Source organism: Caloenas nicobarica, chromosome 31, assembly GCF_036013445.1.
Source record: "Caloenas nicobarica isolate bCalNic1 chromosome 31, bCalNic1.hap1, whole genome shotgun sequence".
NCBI classification, from domain to species: Eukaryota; Metazoa; Chordata; class Aves; order Columbiformes; family Columbidae; genus Caloenas; species Caloenas nicobarica.
The window spans coordinates 1,756,694-1,775,301 of NC_088275.1; the positions used below are offsets into that span (position 1 = coordinate 1,756,694).

Sequence of the window (18,608 nt, forward strand, 5' to 3'; positions counted from 1 at the left end):
CAGAATGAAGAGAATGAAATTATTCCTGTCACGGCTGGAGACGTGGGGAACTCCTGGCCACAGTGTGCCATTGAACTGAGTGACGTGGGAGTTAAACGTCATCTTCTCTGGCACTGTTTGGGGGTCAGTACTTCCAGCAAACCCTTCTCAGTTGAAAGGTAAGCCAAATTTCCCCAGGGCCTATGTGGATTGGCTTTTCTTCGATATTCTGCTTATGGAGAGAGCAACAGGAGAGCAGAAAGCAAACGGCAAAACAAGTTTGCAAAGGCTGCTCTCCAAGATTGCCAAATGCAGACAAGTCAATCTCTGCCTCGCAGTGCTCAGCTGTGGGTCTCTTGAGGTTCTTGGAAGCGTTTCTTGACCATTTCCAGCCGGCAGCAACACAAGCAGCTCTTGGTGACCTGCTGGTCTCTCAGTCAGGCTGATGCTCTGGTGTGTTATCCCACCTGCAGGGAAATGTCCCTGTCCCGCGGCGCTGAACCAAGCGATACCCATCCAGGAACGGGAGCACGAGCTGCGCAAGCCATTTGTAAGCGTGTCGAGGTCTTCCAAGTCTTCTGGGCTGCAGACTCCGGCCATTTTAAAAAATTATAACCTGCTGGGGTCAGGGGCTCCTGGGTCATAGCAGGACAAGTTGGCTTTTTACCTGGAAGTGATGCACTATGTCAAAAACCAACAAGCAAAATCGCTCTCCAGCCCATGGAAAGGGATGGAGGTGGTGGCGAAAGTGGACCTAATCTGACATTTAGCCAGAGATATGCCTTCAAGCTCTGTGCACTGTGTTCCTCCGCGTTTGGCTTTTGCTGTGTGCCTCCCTTGGATCCATCAGGGACACCAGGCTCGTTCTCACTCCAAGATTGCTCAGAGCCCATGGCCTTGTGGGGCGCGGACCACAGCCTGGGTACCTCAGCTCTAGTGTTTCCAGTTCTTGTTTGCATGCTTCCCTATTTAATGAATAGTTCTGCAGCTAATTGCCAATGGGACTATTTATAGCAGCCTAGTTCTCCCTAATAGGTCTGTTTGCTGCTCCCTGCCTGCACACTCCTTTGAAATAAATAGAGAGACAGGGAGGTTGTGAAGTCGGGAGATACTGTGTGTGATAGGAAATGCCAGGGAAGGGGATGGATCCTTTTCGCCTCAGGGTCCTGCTGTCCTCTGCTGTGTTACACCCTCTTGCAGACTCAGCCAAGCCTGCAATGGGAGCAGGAGTGACTTTCGGAGCCGTGCCAGGTCTGACCGTGCCTCGCTATGGGACGAAGTCACTGGAGAGACGACCAGCTCGGGGCTCTGGCGTGGCCAGGAGTCTAGACGTTGCCAGCACTGGAACCGGGAGCTCCAGGGCTTCACGTGAGTCTGCGGTAATGTGCGCCGGTTTGACTGAAAATGGGTTAATTTTCCTCATGCAGTTAGAAACCTTTCTTTTCCATAGCTCGCACGCTCATTATTCGGACAGGGGAGTTTCAGTCAGGAGGTTTAGTTCAGCCTTTTGCCATTTTGCAGAGGCCTCTGGGCTTTTCTGCCTTTTTTCCCCTATTTCTCTTTCTGGGATGGGCTGTGGGACCAGGTGCCGTTTCCTGGCACTGGCTGCTCAGCGTGTTCATGAGGAATTGCCTTGAGTATCTTTTATTTCTATTATATATATATATATTTTTACTAGTAGTATATTAGTATTTTGTTATTTTATTCAACTGCATTTATCTCAAACCCAGTTTCTCCCTTCCCTTTGGATTTTCTCCCCTATTGGGGGGTGAGTGAGCGGCTGCGTGGTTGTATTGCCAACTCGGGTTAAACCACAACATAATGAGACCTCAGTGGGGCACGGGGAGGTCCGTGTGGGTTGGAGATGGGGTGGGGGCGGATGAGCCATGCGAGGGTGGCACCTCGAGATGCCACGTGAGCAGCATCGCCGGGGACCCGGGCGATCTCGCCTCCAATGGAGCTCTGCAGCAGCAGGGGACCGAAGCTGAGGACAGGGACAGTGGTGAGTATTTCTGGAATCACTTTGCATTTCTCTGGCTGTTGAAGCAGCAGCATTTCCTCACGTTGCCTCTGCTCAGCCAGAGACTGGCTCCCATCACTTGTGCATCCCTTTTGCTATCAAACTGGAATCCAGAGCCTCACTGCGGCTCTGCTCCAGGGTGTCTAAGGAGAGATGGGAGCTTTGCTTTCCAAAGTTTTCTTGCTTTTGTAAACAAGCAGAAGCAAATATTCGACTTTAGCGTGGGGGTTAATTGAGGACACTGTGGATGCTACCAGTCTGCATGGATTCAAAAAGCAGCTGGACAAATTAATGGATGAAAAATGCATCAAGGGCCATTAAACCTGAAGATACCATGTCGGGCTTGGGAAATCCCTGAGCCGCAGGTCACTGGGGGATGAGAAAGCATGCCAGGGATGCTTACTCTGTTCTTACAGCCTTCCCTTCCTGTCTGCTTTTGGAAATGGAGATGGCTGGTTTTAAATTCTTCAAGTCAGTTACTAATGCCCATGAGCCACCACTGTTTAAAACCCAGAATTTTGTCCCTGCAGGAGGCCCTGCCGTGCCCAGCCCTGGAGGTGACTGCACAGCTCTGCTCTGCACCTCTGGGTGTGCAAAGCATCAGATGAGCTCGCACAGACTTTTGAGAGAACGATCTATTCCGTGAGTCGTGTCCCCCTGACCCTGCCATGGCCCGTCCCGTGGAGCAAGGAGAAGCAGGGGCTTCTGAGCGCCCTCGAGGGGGTCTCTTCCAACCCAAATGATTCTGTGATTCTGTTACACGCTTCCCCACATTTCTGGTGCTTCCCCTGGAGAAGGGGGATGCTGCACCTGGTGGCTGTGAGCTCGCTGCATCCCCTCCCCTGGCTCCCACCCAGCCCCTGCTCCTCCATCATCTCAATTCCCCCGCCTGGCTGCAGGCGATCTGCAGTATTTCTGCTGGATGTGCGCAGGGCCAGCGGCTGGGATTGTGCCAGCAGCCTCGCCCTGCTCAGACCAGGCAGCATCAAGGTTCTGCACCGTCGTTTAAGTCAGGGTCTGATGAGAACGCAGCTCGGTTGGCATCAGGCAAAGCCGTACAGGTGCGGGCGACCGCAGCTCCCCTGGCTCTGAGGTGTGACGCTGGGCTGGGACAGCAGCGTTGGCCTCCCCTGCTGTTCCCTGCGGAAAGGACTGTGGTTTGTCCGGCAGTGATAAAGCAGCGCGTCTCCTCTGCGTGTCCCAGGAAAGGCTGGGGATAATCTCTGCTCTGTGCAGCTCTTGGCCCGACAGCTTGCAGCCGCTTGCTCTGCAGCAGGAAGGAGGGACCAAGTGCTACCTGTTCATCTCCTGGTACAGATAAACAGATATCCAAGGCTCCTACTATGGGGTGGGACATCGTGGCATCATGGACTTTCAGCAAAGCTCTGGGCAGTGTTTCTTACTGGTGAAATCCCTTTTGGGGTAAGGAAGGGCATACTCCCTGGGATCAGCTTGGTCTGCTGCTCCGTCCTCTCATTGAGCAATGTCTCAAGTACTGCTCTGCTTTTCCACAGGGCAGAGTCTTGTCTTGGCTCCAGACTCCTGCTCATGCTATTCTAGTTAGGCAGGGATTCAGTGGAATTAGGAACAGCTCAGGGCAGAGTCTTGTCTTGGCTCCAGACTCCTGCTCGTACTATTCTAGCTAGGCAGGGATTCAGTGGAATTAGGTCTCTGATGACGGAATTTGCTCTGGATTCAAGAACCAGCTTGATTTCAGGAAAATCCTGGGTTCATTGCTGACCCCATGCCCTAGCTGGTGTGCAAAGAAAACTGAAGGAGGCCGCAGACCTACAGAACACCCCAGTGCTCTTCAGCCCACCCCGTGCTCCCTGTGTCTGTCCACCTTGGACGGGAAATGAAATGGGTTTGTGTGATGAACATTACCACATTATCAAATCATCCCAGCCTAAAATTAGCCCTTAGTGCAGGAAGGGGAAGGGCTTTGCAACGTGGAGCTGAATCAATAACAGCTTTTCTCCATCTCGCCATAGCTCCCTGTGGCCGTCCTCAGCAGCAGGAGTGACACACTGTGCCTGCACTCCCCTTTCTTTGAGCAATGGCAGTATTCGGCGGATGATGTTGAAGCCGGGATCGATACTTGCCAGGTTTTATAGTCTTTCATATGCCAGGGAAAAGAATGACATTCCTTCTGTCTAGAAACAGAAAGAGGAGAGCAGAGGAGAGGAGAGGAGAGGAGAGGAGAGGAGAGGAGAGGAGAGGAGAGGAGAGGAGAGGAGAGATAACATAGTGCTGGATCAGATGATAATAAACAACTGATAATAACGAGATGCTGTAAGGGAACAAGAAGAGGTGCCAGCTCTGGCTCTACTTCAGTACCCTCTTGCTTTCTGGGGTCCGTTGTCCCAGCACTTTGAACAAGAGAGTAGGATGGGCCTGAGGAAATAATCCTATCGCAGTGTTGCTGTTTGTTTAACTCTCAGCTGGCTGGACGTTGCTTGGCGTGTTCATGAATCCTCATCAAAGATTTATGCCCCTCTTTAGAAGTGCTCTCCTTAATGACTCCTATTAACACAAGAGGTAAAACCCTTCGAGGAGCGTGAGCTTTCTCCTAGCAGGAGAGGAATTATCGCTGGCTTCTCCTACCGCTGGCATGAGGTCTTCTGGGCCAGGGAGACAGGCCAGAGCCTTGCACTGTAGGAGGCAGGTAAATGAAATAGTAAATGGAGAAAGACAAGCAGGTAGTGGTGGTGGGGTGGAGACACCAGTCTGAAACCACCAGCTCAGCCACAGAACAGCTTGTTGGGCCAGAGCTTGCAATCCTTCCCCAGGTCTCCCCTACCAAGGCTGAGCCTGGAGCCAGCAAAGGAAATAGATGCTAACGGCTGGAGAAGTGCCCAGCCCTGATTCACGGTGCCCTTGCCTGCCCGGCAGCCACCGTTTGAAGCGCAGAGGTTTGCTATTCGTAATGAAATGCAACACACACAGGGGGGTTTTCTCACCTTCTTCCTTCTTCGCTTCCTCCCTGCGCAGGTTTGTGAGGAGTGGGCTTCGGCCAGGACGTCCTGGAGACAAATGCAAGGGTTCCCAGCCGGGTAAGGCTGTCAGGGGGTCTTGCCAGTGTGCTTGGGAATGTATGTGGGATATCACGTCTGTCCTCAGCTGTGTGTGCCCTGTGCAAGCAGCTCTGATTCAGTCCTGTCCAATTCATTCCTGTAAAGACACGTAAATGCACGGTCTGTGCTGTTTAAGTGGCGGGAAGAGGGAGAGTCTCTTTGAATATTTACGTTATAGACTACGAAATTTAATCAGCAGTATTAACAAGTGAAGAACCCTGCTGAGATTCCCAGTGAATAAAATGGGTTTGACAGAGAAAACGAATAACCTGACAGCAGCCGAGAGGGAACCTGGAGTAAAATTGCTTCAAAGGTGGTGAGTCCAAAGAGATGTGTCAGAGAGCTCTTCCTTTATGGTGCCTTTAAACGAAAGACTCCTGGGAACAGTGGCAGCTGGTTCCACAGCCCTGAGCCCCCCATGGGAGGACTGCACGTGTGGGGGTGCGTATGGGGGGGGTATTTGTAGGTGCAATTTTTTATGAGCCACGTGGAGGATGAAGAGTGTGTGTGGCTTGAGCATCGTACAACTGGGCATTATGGTGTGGAGCTTTGAGGTGGGAAGCTGTGCGTGAGTTGGGAGCTGTTGACTCTTGGGATGCTTTTGCCATGGTGAAACAGTAGATGAGGCTGGACTGTGCCTGCATACGTGAGTAACAGAGAGACCGGGGCCCACGGTGCAAACATCACAGGGTTAATGGTGTCTCCTGCAGCCACAGCTTCAACAGCAAAGGTACCGACCTCCTGGGGAAGCATGCAGATCTTCAGGTGCGTGTTATCCATCACTGCCAGAGCTTGGGGGAACAACACAGCAAATGTATAGACTATACCCCCAGACCTATGTGGAATCAATTTTCTGAGGTGCTTTCCAAGGGTAGCCACAGAAAGCCCTTAAGGCTACAAAACAGCTGATGCAGGCTGACGTGCTGGAGATGCAGACACCTCCAACCTCATCCGAATGGAGCTGCCTCTTGACTAGAAGATCTCCCTCTGTGCAGTTACCGGGACAGGTACGTAACAGCTCCTGACATCTCCATTTAGTTGGGGAATTGCATCCCGTGCAAGAGACCAGGCAGAAATTTTCGTCTCAGATCTGAGCCCAGGCTTTTCCTTTGTGCAATGACCAGAGTAGGAAAGAATCACCCTTCTTCGCTGATGCTCACCTTGCTCTCAGTGTCTCCGTAAAATGTTTCTGCTTCAGCAGAACAGCAGGTTTGCCTGAATTTTCACAGCATTAATACTGCCGTTATGATGTTTGTATCCTCGTGCAGGGTATGCGCTTGCTCTGCATGTCAGGAGCAGGATCTCAGGGTCTTTCAGCAGCAACAGCAGAATCCAGGAGTACCAGATCGGTTTCTTCTCCAAGAACTGAACCATGGGCTTCACCTTCACCCTGGAGATGCTTATTAACAAATATGAAAAAGAATAAAAATTGGGCAGAAGGCTTGTCTGCATCATAGACTTTTAAACAGCCTTTAATTCAATCTACTACTCAGAGCTGAACATTAAATAGCTACAAATGAAACTGGTGGGAAAACATGACCTCATTAAATCTGTGCACCATCCGTCTCAGGCTGGATGCAAACAAACTGCATGCAGATAGGACTTGAAGCAAAAAAAAAAAGGGAAATAACAGAGAGATGCAGTCTCAGCCCAACAAAGGGCGTCATCTCTGGCACATCAGTTACTCCCTATCCTTACTGGAGCAGTTTGACTCAATCACACGGGATTCTTGGGCCAGCCTGGTAGCAGAGCAATAACCACAGCAACCTGCCTCATTGACTCGAGTCTCGTGCTTCAGAGTCCATCAGAAATTCTGGAGAATGTGGACTTGTGGTACTGCAATAGCATCAGCTATAAACAGTGTCCGAAACGAAAAAAAAAAAAACGGGGGTTATTTCAAAATTCGTGCTCCAGTCTGCTGGAGCATGCTCTGGCATGGTACATCTGAGCTTGAGATGCTGTGAAAGATAAGGATTGATTCCTCCCCTCAGAGCGTCTCGGTCAATCGCAGCTGCCGAAGTGCGACACATCATCTCTTTCTGCTTTCCCAGGGTGCAGCTCCCACCCAATCCACCCAGAAAGGGGTTTTTCTTTCTTTTTAATGGTTTCCCTTGCCACTTGAAAGAGGCTGCATTAGTATGAGCTGCACGTTGCCTCGGTCCACAGGAGTAGTAAACTCTCCCCTTAAGCTCCAGGGCCAGCGAGTTACTAATTCCTCCTCAAGAGTCAATTCTTGGATCCTGTTTCCTTTCTCTTTCCTGAAGCTGCTTTCTAAAGGACTTGTCCAGCTGTGGGAAATGCACCAGCCCTGATGTCTGACCCCATTCAGAGCACACACCGGAGCGGACGTGGGACGGTGGTGACCGTACCCCCCGAGCAGCGCCCGGGGCCACGGCTTCGTTGCATTAGCAATCCAGGTCAGTTGTGAAGTGAACGCTGATTCTGCTGCCCTATAAAACACCTGAGCGTGTGTGTTTGTGCGCATGAGTTCCCTGCTGCACAGTGTCCCCCTCGCTTTTTTTCTCCAGCGTGTTAAACTGTCTCATTTCCTAATAGCCCGAAGCCTCGGGTCAACTGACTCTACTCATCTGCTCCCCTCTCTGCTCTTCATCAGGTTCCCCAGGAGCATTGCAAACAGATGCCAAGGTGCAAATTAAGGGAGATTATTTATTTTTTTATTTCTACCAGGAATACAAGAACCGGCACAGACTCACTCCCACATGGAAGCCGTTAACTTGGCAGTCTCCGCGGAGGAAAGCCGGGTGTTGTAATAGGTGTTCCTGTTCTGCATCTTAAAAGCATCAGGAAGGTGTTTCTTGATAACAGAGATAATGAAATACTTTCTCCTCCTCAAGTATGTGAAGTGGCAATTGTTGAAGATGAACTTCTCTAACTGATCCCCCCTCATTAGATAGCTAAAACCCAGAGCTAGTAAAAGGATCAGCTGGGAGTTCTCCCGACGATTAACGCTGAACTGCTTTAAAGATCTGTCCCAGTCCATCTACACTCCTGCACACCTCCAGTCCTCGCCGTGCTCGTCAGCCGTTAGCGGTCTCTCTGGTGCATAGATGTGATTATATTTCTGTAACTAATTTGGCAGTATGTGTTCAAACTCAGTCTGCTGGAGCGCTGAGAGCGCCACGGTCCCACATTCACGCGGCAGCAGATGGCACCGATTCATGGCCACCGCGGTGGCACAGGGACCTCCACTCTGTTCCCAGCCCCAAGCACCCTGGGCAGTTTTCCTTCTGGACGGTGGCACAGGTCCCGGTATCCAGATGAACAGGGGGTTTAAGGTTCAGATCCTTGCTGCCATCAGCGCTCATCCCATTTGTCGTGGTTTAACCCCAGCTGGCAATACGACCACGCAGCCGCTCACTCATCCCCCCAACAGGGGAGAGAATCGAAAGGGAGAAACTTGGATTGAGAGAAACACAGTTTAATAAAATAACAAAATACTAATATACTACTAGTAAATATATATATAAAAAGTAGAAATAAAAGATGCTCAAGGCAATTCCTCACGAACACGTTGAGCAGCCAGTCCCAGGAAACGGCACCTGGTCCCCAACAGCGAAAAAAGAGGAAAAAGGCAGAAAGGCCCAGAGGCGTCTGCAAAATGGCAAAAGCCGGACTAAATGTCCCACACCAAAAACCCCCCCAGCTCCAACAAAAAAGAGTGAAGAGAGAGTGAAAGCGGAAGAACAGATGGCCCCACTTTTAAATAATTAGCATGACACTAATGGGCTGGAACGCTCTGATTGCTCAGTCTGGGTGTCCGTCCAGCTCTGTCCGTCCATCCCCTTCCTCACTGCCTCACACCTGTGGGCAGAGCTCAGAGTGTCCTTGGCTCTCAGAGCAGAGCGATTCCAAACATTAACTCTGTGCTGGGCTGTTGTCTCTTGTTCTCAAACTAAGTCCAAATAATACTGTTTCTGGATGGTGTCTGTTGTGACTGAGCTGGGCGCTCGTGACCCAGCCCAGGTGGGTGTAGTGGGGCCAGGTCTCCAGAACGTGCCTCTGGGCTTTGGATTAAGCTCATGTGGGGGAAGCACAAATGCCTCTAGGCGCTGCGTTTCTTTCTTGATCTCAGCCTTGCATTTACTTGCTCACAGTTATTTTAGATAAGTGCGGCTGCGCCCAGAGGAAGCAGCCTTTGGAAAACTTGCGAGATGCCGACAACTAATCATTTGTCTTCCATCAATAGGTATTCTTAGACTGATTTGAAAATTATTCAATTCACTGATTAATGACTGTATTGTGCTTTTCTGGTCATACAGTAGAGAGCACTTGGGTGCTCAGAGAACTACTTCTGACCATTTCCCTCTCCAGGGACTCCCCAGCCTGGTGCTTTGTGCTTTGCCGACGTTGTCCCAGAGCGCTCAGCCCTTCCAGGGTGATGGTTTTCAACACCTCCCACCCAGAAAAGCATCTTCTTTCCCCTGGTTGCGTTTTTTTGCTGCCTGTGCTCTTCTCTTTTCTGGTGGTGGTGGCTGCTGTCTGGGTACCCAATGTGATCTGGCTGGTGAAAACCTTTGGACCAGGATCCCTGAATCGCTGCTGCTTGTGAGGAACCACGTGCCCATCAGGAGATGAAAGGCTCACCTGGCACAAGCAGCAGAGTAAATCAGAACATCAGGTAAATCCGAACAGCTCCGGGGAGTGCTGCCAGCAGGGGCCGTTTGAAATAAAATGCTCCTCTACAGACAGGGATCACTTCAGTTTGTTTCAATTTTATGGGTTGAGAAAATATAGCAAAGAGCTTTCAGTCTCCTCACCAGTACAGTTCAGCTTATCCAGGCCAGGAGAGTGGTCGCATTTTATATACAGCATTATTCTGCAGCAAATTGTACGCTCATCAGAAAATGGACCTTGTTGTTTGATGCATGTTGAAAAATGCCACGTACGTTTATTGTGCTGTATAGATAAACTATAATAATGCTGAGACTCAAGGACTCCCATGGAGTCATTCAGAAGAGAGGCAGAGGGCCAGTGAACGAATTTGGACGAGATTCAGAAGAGGGAAAGAGACTTTTAAAATTATTTTTTTAACAGATGAAAAAAAATGAGAAAGAGCCTTTCCTGCCACAGAAACAGGTCCCGAGCTGCCAAAGACTGGACTGAGCAGTAAACCAAATCCTGTGGTTGATGAATGGGCAGAGGCGTGTACTGGATGGGATTTTTTTTGTCTAAAATTATGTCTCTATCTGTGTAGGTGGCCCAGGGCGAGGAGATTCCAGGAGGGAGCTGGTCAGCGGCAACGTGTAAAACTCCCAGGGACGCTGCTATAGCAGAGAAAGCTGCCCAGGTCCTGCAGTTAAGCACCAGGCTTTCAATAGGACACAGCATTTTTTGGGCGCCTGGTGATGTCTTCTGAGAGCCTGACATCAGCTCTCTGTGCCGAAGATTTGCATTTTCAGCACCGAGCTGTTTGCACACTTGGGCCCTAGCTGCCCTCTCACTTCAGATGAGCCCCTTTCTCCAGCTTAGGTGCAGGAACAGTGAAATCTATGCCGCTGGGGCATGTTAATGCAAAACTTCCCTGCCTGTTTGTACCTTTCCCTGGAGCAAATCCAAGGCTGCTGCAAACACAAAGGGATTCATCACTCTCCAGCTGTCTGCAGACAGCAAACCAAGAGCAATGTTTGACAGTGAGGAATAATTACCTTGCCAGCTTTGCTTTATCCACATTTCAAATTCAGAAGGGAGATAAAGCCACATTACCAATGGCTCAGGCAAGGAGCCCATCAAGAAGAGCATCTGGTGCAGCTGGATCTCCCTTGTCTGTGCCGGTGGCAGCTGGTGGGAGGACGAGAGGCCCTGGAAATGCTGTGTCCCCCCACCCACCCCGGGGTGCCCTCTGCCGCTGGTCCTTCTTCTCCAGGGCTGGCTTTAGTTACAAATGGCCCTGTGATGCTTTGGCCAACCAAAGCCTGGTATCGTGAACCCTGCCCAGCCTGAGGAACGGCACCCCCAAGTGAAGTCTGCGCCAATTTATTTCGCGCATCCGTCCCACCTCTTTAATTAAATTAGCTTGAACATGAACATGCCTGACCCTTATTGGGTTAAATGAGCCGGTATCCATGGCAACCTGCTTCTCGGAAGGTCCGACATCTTGCTGTCTCTCTTCCAAACTCTTCCACGTTCCTCGCGTCTGATCCCTCTTTGCACTTGGGTTTTAAAGGCACAAAGTTAGGTTTGCATTTGGGCTGGGCTGCTATTTCAGTGCCGTTTGCTAACGCTGTACCACCCTGCAGGGAGGCGGCTTTTCTCCGGCTGGTAGTACGATGTGAGATGGCCAATCTTGCAGCGGCCTCAGGAATTTAGAACTTTGAACAGGAACAGTCCAGCTGTTTCCAGGTGTCGTAAATGAGCAGCACGAGTTGCTTCTGAATGCACATGCCTTGGAGTTGAAATTTAAAGTATTGACCCAGACCTCAGACCAAGCTGAGGGCAAGGACCATAAAATCTGAAAGTGTTATCAGGCTGATGGGCACATGAATTGCCTGGAGATGCTGAGATGGGGCAGAAGACTTTACGCTTGCTTAGAGTGCAGCCCTGTGCTTGTGCAAGAAGTCCCCTTGTGCCTCTGCTGCTTCATATCCACTATCAAATCATTTTCTTTCACAAAGAAAGATGTTCTCTGGCCTTCTGCCTCTACACTGTGGGGTTTGGAGCGGGTTTTTCTTTTGATGGCGAATAAATTTAAATGCTGGTGGCCAGTGAGATTTCCAAGTAGCGGAAACCAGAGCTCCTTCTTTTACATGTCCGATGCTGGGTTTTCCAAAGAAAACAAATAAAAAGCTAAGAAATATCGTATTAGAAGAACAGCTTCCAGGCACTGTTGCCTCTGTAGGATTTAGCAGGGAAAGGGAAAGGGAAAGGGAAAGGGAAAGGGAAGAAAGGAAAGGAAAGGAAAGGAAAGGAAAGGAAAGGAAAGGAAAGGAAAGGAAAGGAAAGGAAAGGAAAGGAAAGGAAAGGAAAGGAAAGGAAAGGAAAGGAAAGGAAAGGAAAGGAAAGGAAAGGAAAGGAAAGGAAAGGTTGGGAAGTTACTTGACTGTGTGCAATATTTATGTACCTAGCAAAGAATGTGAGTGGAGGAATATTTAATATAATGGGCAGAGATGTACTAAGGCTCAGGGATGAAAGACTTTAAGCAATTTCAAGCTCAAAATACGACTCCGGCATTTAACAAGGAGGGGAGTCTATCAGGAGAACATATCCTAAAGGAAGCAATTTGCTATCTTTTTGCATCTTTAAATTACGTTGGGGAATGGATTTCATTTAAGATTCATTTAAGCTGTTTTAGATGTCTACTTTGGCATGACATGACCTGCACCCATCACCTCCACGGGCAGTAAAGGGAGCTTTGGGTGCCTGAGTGAAATGCAGGTGGCTGTATTTAAACATCTATAAACAGCCAGTTGAATCCCTCCCTGGGGTCTCTCTCTAAAGTAACTGCTTCAGATGAACCATGATAAATGCCTGATTTAAGTGTGACTTGGGAAGCTTCTCTAAGTCTGAATTACGTAGCCAGCCCCAGAACAGGGATGAAAGTTGTCTGGGTTTAAAATGACAAATTTAGGGGCAAAACGAGGTGTGCGTGCCCAGCCTCGTTTTCAGTCCTGCCGTACACACAGGCGCAGATATCTGAACATTTTCTCCAGCCCGCGTACTGTTTCTCAGACGAGCCAATCCGTGATTAAATGTTTCAATAGGTTTAAGCAGATACATCCTGCCTTTCATTATGGTGAATGCCAGACAGGGCTTTTGAAAATTGCCTACATGTAAAGCGTTTGATGAGCTACGCTTTCACAATACATTGGAAAAAAAAAAGATATAATGATGCAGAAAAACATTAGCCACAGGTGGAAGGGATGTACATGTTTGCCGTTGCCTTCCTTTGAGTAGCATTTATGTGTGACCATCCTTTTTGGAAGGCAGGTGTCTGTGCAGGGCCCTGGGGGCACCAACAGGTTTTAACGGCCCTGAGCAGCGTCCCCTGGGCTCAGGAGCCTGTTCCACATCAATATTGCAAATTGACAAAGGGACAAAATGGGTCTGTGCATTGAGATGTTGCTGAAAAATGGTGTGTGATGGCGTATATAAAAAGCACGATTGCACCCTCTTATACATGTGAGGCCGTTTGAAGGCATCATTGTACGGTCAGCGAGGTCGGGAAGGCGATCTCCACATTAGCTCAGTTTGTAAACCGCGGCGTGGTGTCTCTGTCCCAGGACCTTGGCATCTTATGTCATTATTTTCCAGAATAAAGAGGGAGTCTTCTCTCTTTCCCCATCAAAGCCAGGGCAGGATGCACCTGTTTTATTTAGTCTGGCTGGATGAAGCCATTGTATGAGGTTTAGGGCAGCAAAGGTCCACGATAAATCCAGCGTCATCTGCATGACGTGGGAAAACTTCACAAAGGCCGTACGCTCCGCGGTTGTCTCCAATATAGGGTAGTTTTCCTTCGATATCCACAGTGTGATCTCTTGTTGAAATTGCAGTCTTGAACGATAAAAGCTTTAGTGTGATTTGATGAATTTCCATAAGGCCTGGGCACCGCTGGATGCTGGAGCACCATTAATACCGCTGTAAACCCAGCGAACCGCTGTAGTTATAAACGAGGGATGACCATGAGATGAAGACACTGCTAGTGGAGGACCTCAGTGAAATCTCCAGCCCCCCTTTCACCGCATCCCTCCCACTCATTGTTGATGGGAAAAGCCTCGTGCCATGTCCCTGTGTCACCTTTTTGCCCGAGGAAAGGCACAGCACGGTTTCTTCTCCGGTTCACGTCCTCCGGTTGTTGGGGTCTCTGGCAGCCGCCACCTCGGCCACAGAGCCGAAGGAGGAGCAGCCGGTGCATCCCTTCATTTCCACGTTGTGTATGCACTTCTTCATTTCAATTAATTATTCTAGACTAGGATAATTAGAAGCTTCTAGTAATTATCTCTGGGTATTTTGCTGGTGTCTTGCAGCAGAGCTATTTCTTGCATTCCTGAGGGAGATCCTGTATTTCCTATATTTCTGTTAATATTTGTGGAGCAGCTGCAGTTCGTGTCACAGATTTTAGCAGCAGAGCAGAGCTGATGGCACTGAACTTACCCTGGCAGGTTAACCTCGTTACAAGTGCCCAGAAGGCCTCGTAAAATGGTGCTGCCTTTGGCTGGATCTTCTTCCTTTGGTTTGCTTATGAGGACACGGTGTGTGGCAGTGACAGAGACCTCGATGAAGTGGTGATTTATCGCAGCAGTGTCTCCCTCTCCATCTATTTCTTGTCAGAGGAGAAATTAGACTGGGATTCTTGGCCCGCATGTCCACAGGGCACGAGATGCTGGTTGAGGGAGCTGCATGCGTGTCAGAAACGGCTCTAAAAGGCATTTCTCTCCAAGCGCGAGGCCTGTGCTCAGGTGGTTTATCAGCACGCCTGGCCTTCGGTAAATGCAGAGCTGCCCACACACCGAGCTTATCGTAGAGTAGTTTGGGTCGGAAGGGACCTTCAGAGGTCATTAGTAATTATACAAGCTAAATCCAACTCCAAGTTAGACTTAGTGAACTGTTGCTCCCACTGAAGGGCACGCGAGCGATGCCAGCGGAGTCCCAGGGGCTGAGATGTTTGGTCCATCCACTATTCACAATAAAACCCAGCCCTCAGTGTCCAAATCACCTTCTCTCTTCCTCACCCAGTCCTTGTCCCCCCACCCTCCCTGTTCTACAGTTCTACATCTCCTCTCCCACCCTCACATGCCCCCTCCTTCACTGATTGTACCCGTAGTTGCCCTGAGGTCTCTGCTCTCCTGTACACACTGTAGATGACAAACTGTAGTATTAAACCGTGTTTATCTCAATCCAAGTTTCTCCCTTCCTTTTCGATTCTCTCCCCTATTGGAGAGGGTGAGTGAGTGGCTGCGTGGTTGCATTGCCAGCTCGGGTTAAACCATGCCAGAAGCACAGCCCACCATGACCTGCCAGTGCCGTTTGCTCCTTGAAGACCAAACCCTGCACGCCCTGGGCAGACAGAAATCTCCTCTAAGCAGGCGCGGTGGTTTGAACCATGAAGCTCAGAGCCCGTGCCTGTTAGAGCCACCCACGGCACAGCAGCACAGCACGGGGCTGAAAGTGCAACCGCAAGATCTGGTCGGGACCCAAGAACTGCAGACAGATGAAAAACTTGGACCCGTCTGCTAACGTGAAGTCATCTTATCACCTGATTGCAAAGCCAGAGAGCTGGGAGTGCATTTGAATGGCTGCTGCTGCCGCCGCAGTGATAAATTAGATCACTTTGAGAGCACTTTAGAGCTGGGCAGAAAATTCAGTTGCTCTCCTGCCAATTTAATCCTGTAAGTGGAATTAAAGCTTGCTTTAGCTGCACTCTCCAGCCACCAGCAAGTGTCCCTTGTGCACAGTCTCCAAGGGATTTTTCTCTCTGGGAACTGTGTGCATGTGAACCAGCAAAAAGCGGGCAGAGGAGAGACCTTGCTGTGTGCACAGCGCTCAGGGGAGCACTGCAGGAACAGGAGCCCCTTTTGGTCTTAATGCCTCAGACAACTTGGACCTGGGTCTGAAAAGCGAGCTTTGAGATGACCTGTGAGGCAGTGGCTTGTGCTTGGTTCGGGGTTTTGTTTGTTTTTCCTGGGAGGTGGGTGAAGAGAAAGAGGTTTGTAAAGCTGAGGGGGAGATCAGACGTTGGAAGCAGCAGCCAAGCTCCATCAGAAGAGAGGTGAGTGCTCCCCACCACAGTGGGATTTTTAAAGCCCAAGTTGACACTTTATGAAAAACAAAACAAAACGACTCGCTCTGCCTCCAAATGACACAAGGTCTGGATGCAATTCTATTTGCTGGCTCCAAAACGCGGGGGACCCGATGTTGGAAAGAGGCCTCCGACTTCGACATCTACAAACCAGAGCAGCAGAGGAGCTCCACGCGACAATGCAATGACGGAGGAGGCAGAATCAGAGAAGGGGGACAGGTCAAAATATCCAGGGTTCCCCGGCATCAGGACTGTTTTGCAAGGAGCGAGCGGGTCATTGGCTTGAGCTGGAGCACAAGAAACACATCTCCATCCTGAGACTGGAAAAGGAAAGTACAGAGAGGGACACAGAGCTCCCAAAGTACAAAACACCAGGAGCTGGTGTAGATCCATGAGCCTGGGTGTGCAGGTGACCTGCCTGTCCCTCTGTGCAAGATGCAAGAACGGAAGTTCCCAGATGAACTACAAAATGTATGGGAAATTGTTTAAAGAAGTAACCTTAACAGCTCTTAGTCTGTTTAAATAAACCCTTTTTTTCCTTCCAAATGTTTCACAAAGCTGAACCGGCCCAAGCGCAGAAGGTCATTTCTGGTAGAGTCTGCAATAACAGAGCTGAGTGGGAGAAGGGAGGGTGGAGAATGGGAGAAGCCCCCTTGTTTGGCAGCGTATTCCTCTCTAGCTCTCGGTAAAGCTTTCGGAAAGAATTCTGCTTGCCCTCAGGAGTGCAGGCTCAGAAGCTGTTCTGTGAGCAGGCTGGAGAGCGACAAGGACAAGGTGGTGCTCTGGACCCTCTGCGAGGGCTCTGCCCGACTCTGATGGTGAGGGGGACAAAACTTGTCATGTAACGGAGCTGCAAGGGGTTGTGTAAATCTGTTTCCTGCTTTGTATCCAGGAGCGTGTCTTTGTTTTCCTGGAATACATCAGTTTTCATTCTCGGCTTGTCCCCCGGAGCAATGTCGACCCTGGCTCTGGAGAACACGGGGTGCGTCTGTGGCACATGATGGCGAAGGATTTGCTGCTCTCCATGCAGGTGCTGGGGTTTCTCCTGTCAGTGGAGAGGGTCAGACGCTTCGGGGCAGTGCCCGAGAGATGAACAGCACCCAAGCAAACCTGCATTCCCACTGGCTTTAAAAGGGTCGCAGTGGTTTCGCTCGGAGCTTCTCCACCAGGTTTGGTCCCATGGAGTCTACAATTACCTGGAAGGAGGTCGGAGCATGGAGGGGGTTGGTCTCTTCTCCCAAGTCATGGGACGAGAGGAAACGGCCTCAAGTTGCACCAGGGGAGGTTTAGATTGGATATTAGGAAAAAATTCTTCCCGGAAAGGGCTGTCGGGCATTGGAACAGGCTGCCCAGGGCAGTGGTGGAGTCACCATCCCTGGAGGGGTTTAAAAGGCGTTTAGATGAGGTTCTTGGGGACATGGGTTAGTGCTGGAGTTGGGTTATGGTTGGACTCGATGATTCTGAGGGTCTCTTCCAACCGAAATGATTCTGTGAAAGCCAAGGGGAGCGCGTCTCTGTGTCAGTAAAGGCTGACGAGAGAGCTAAAAAACTCCGCCGAATTTATAGCCTAAATGTATTCATCAGCTCATTTGGTTTTGCTCTGAAACAATTTTCAGATTTGATATTTGAAGGATCCTGTGTATAAGGCACCTGCTTAACTTCAGGCAGTGCAAGAAGCACCAATACATTTGATAATTAAATGTTTGCTGCCACCTAATTGTCCCTTATTACACACATTCTTCGAGCTGAAAGCCTGTCTACTGGCACCCTCCCCAGCGTGCTGAGCTTCAAAGGCAGCCGGAGAAGAGTTTCTTTTCTTAAAGCGCAGTATATATTTAAAATGGAGCCATCTCCAAAACTGTCAGGAAACAGATAAAGAAACAGAGAGAACAGCAAACCCAGCGGGCTAATTATAAACAGTCAAATATAGGAAAAAAGCAGATTGCAGTGAGCTGATAAAATGACAACAGCAATACCACTCAAAGAGCCGGCACTTACCTACAAACACCAGAGCACTGGGATGAGCACGGTCTCAGCTCTAATCGGAATTTTCATCCACAGATCTGAAAATGTGGCTGATCTGTGCTGGCAGGATGATACAGATCTGTATGCAGAGATCAGCTGCAGTCATCAGCTTGACTCCAGCCTAAAACCAGAGGAGGTCTGGCCTCACGAGTGAGTTTCCAGCCACCTCTGTGCTCAGGCTGCCTTTTCCCGGGGTACAACCCGACCGCCTTTGCTGCTGCTCCGATCTACGTCTTGCCCGCTTGCAGAAATCCCGAGAGGAACGCGGAGGGTTGAGTGAACGCTCCGTGCTGGCAACGCCGCAGCCACCTGGTGGGTTTGCGCTTCTCAATCACACGTACTTGAGCAAACGGTTGCATTTACACAGGCTTTTGGCAAGGGAAGCAGTGTTTTCTCAGCTATAAATACAAATACATTCAAGGCAGTTAAGAGTTTTTTAAAGCACGAGCAGCCTGTGTGTGTAAGCAACTCTATTTTCAGCTGCACCAACTAAGAAAAGTTTTGTAGTACTTTTAGTTGAACTTTCTGTTTGTTATATTTTCTCCTTAGTTTTTTTTTAGCCCCTCTCGAGAAAATCGGGTTTACGCACAAATATGGGGGATGCGATTGGGGAAGCTCATCTGAGCGTGTCATGGAGAGCAAATCAAGTCCTGGTTATGGGGTCAATGGGGTTTCTGTAGGACTGAGAGTCCGCAGAAAGGATGGAAGCGGCCAGCAATCCTGGGACATGTTGCTCGGGGGAATGGGATACATCTGC

At 49.7% G+C, this 18,608-nt stretch overlaps 1 long non-coding RNA gene across 1 annotated transcript; it reads left to right on the forward strand.

Annotated features, from left to right (window-relative positions):
• Nucleotides 1-959: 959 nt before the first annotated feature.
• LOC136000237 (uncharacterized) lies at nucleotides 960-5,901 on the forward strand. Its single transcript, XR_010607722.1, has 4 exons — nucleotides 960-1,347; nucleotides 2,530-2,641; nucleotides 4,991-5,052; nucleotides 5,784-5,901. It is a non-coding gene; the product is annotated as an uncharacterized LOC136000237 (long non-coding RNA).
• Nucleotides 5,902-18,608: the final 12,707 nt, after the last annotated feature.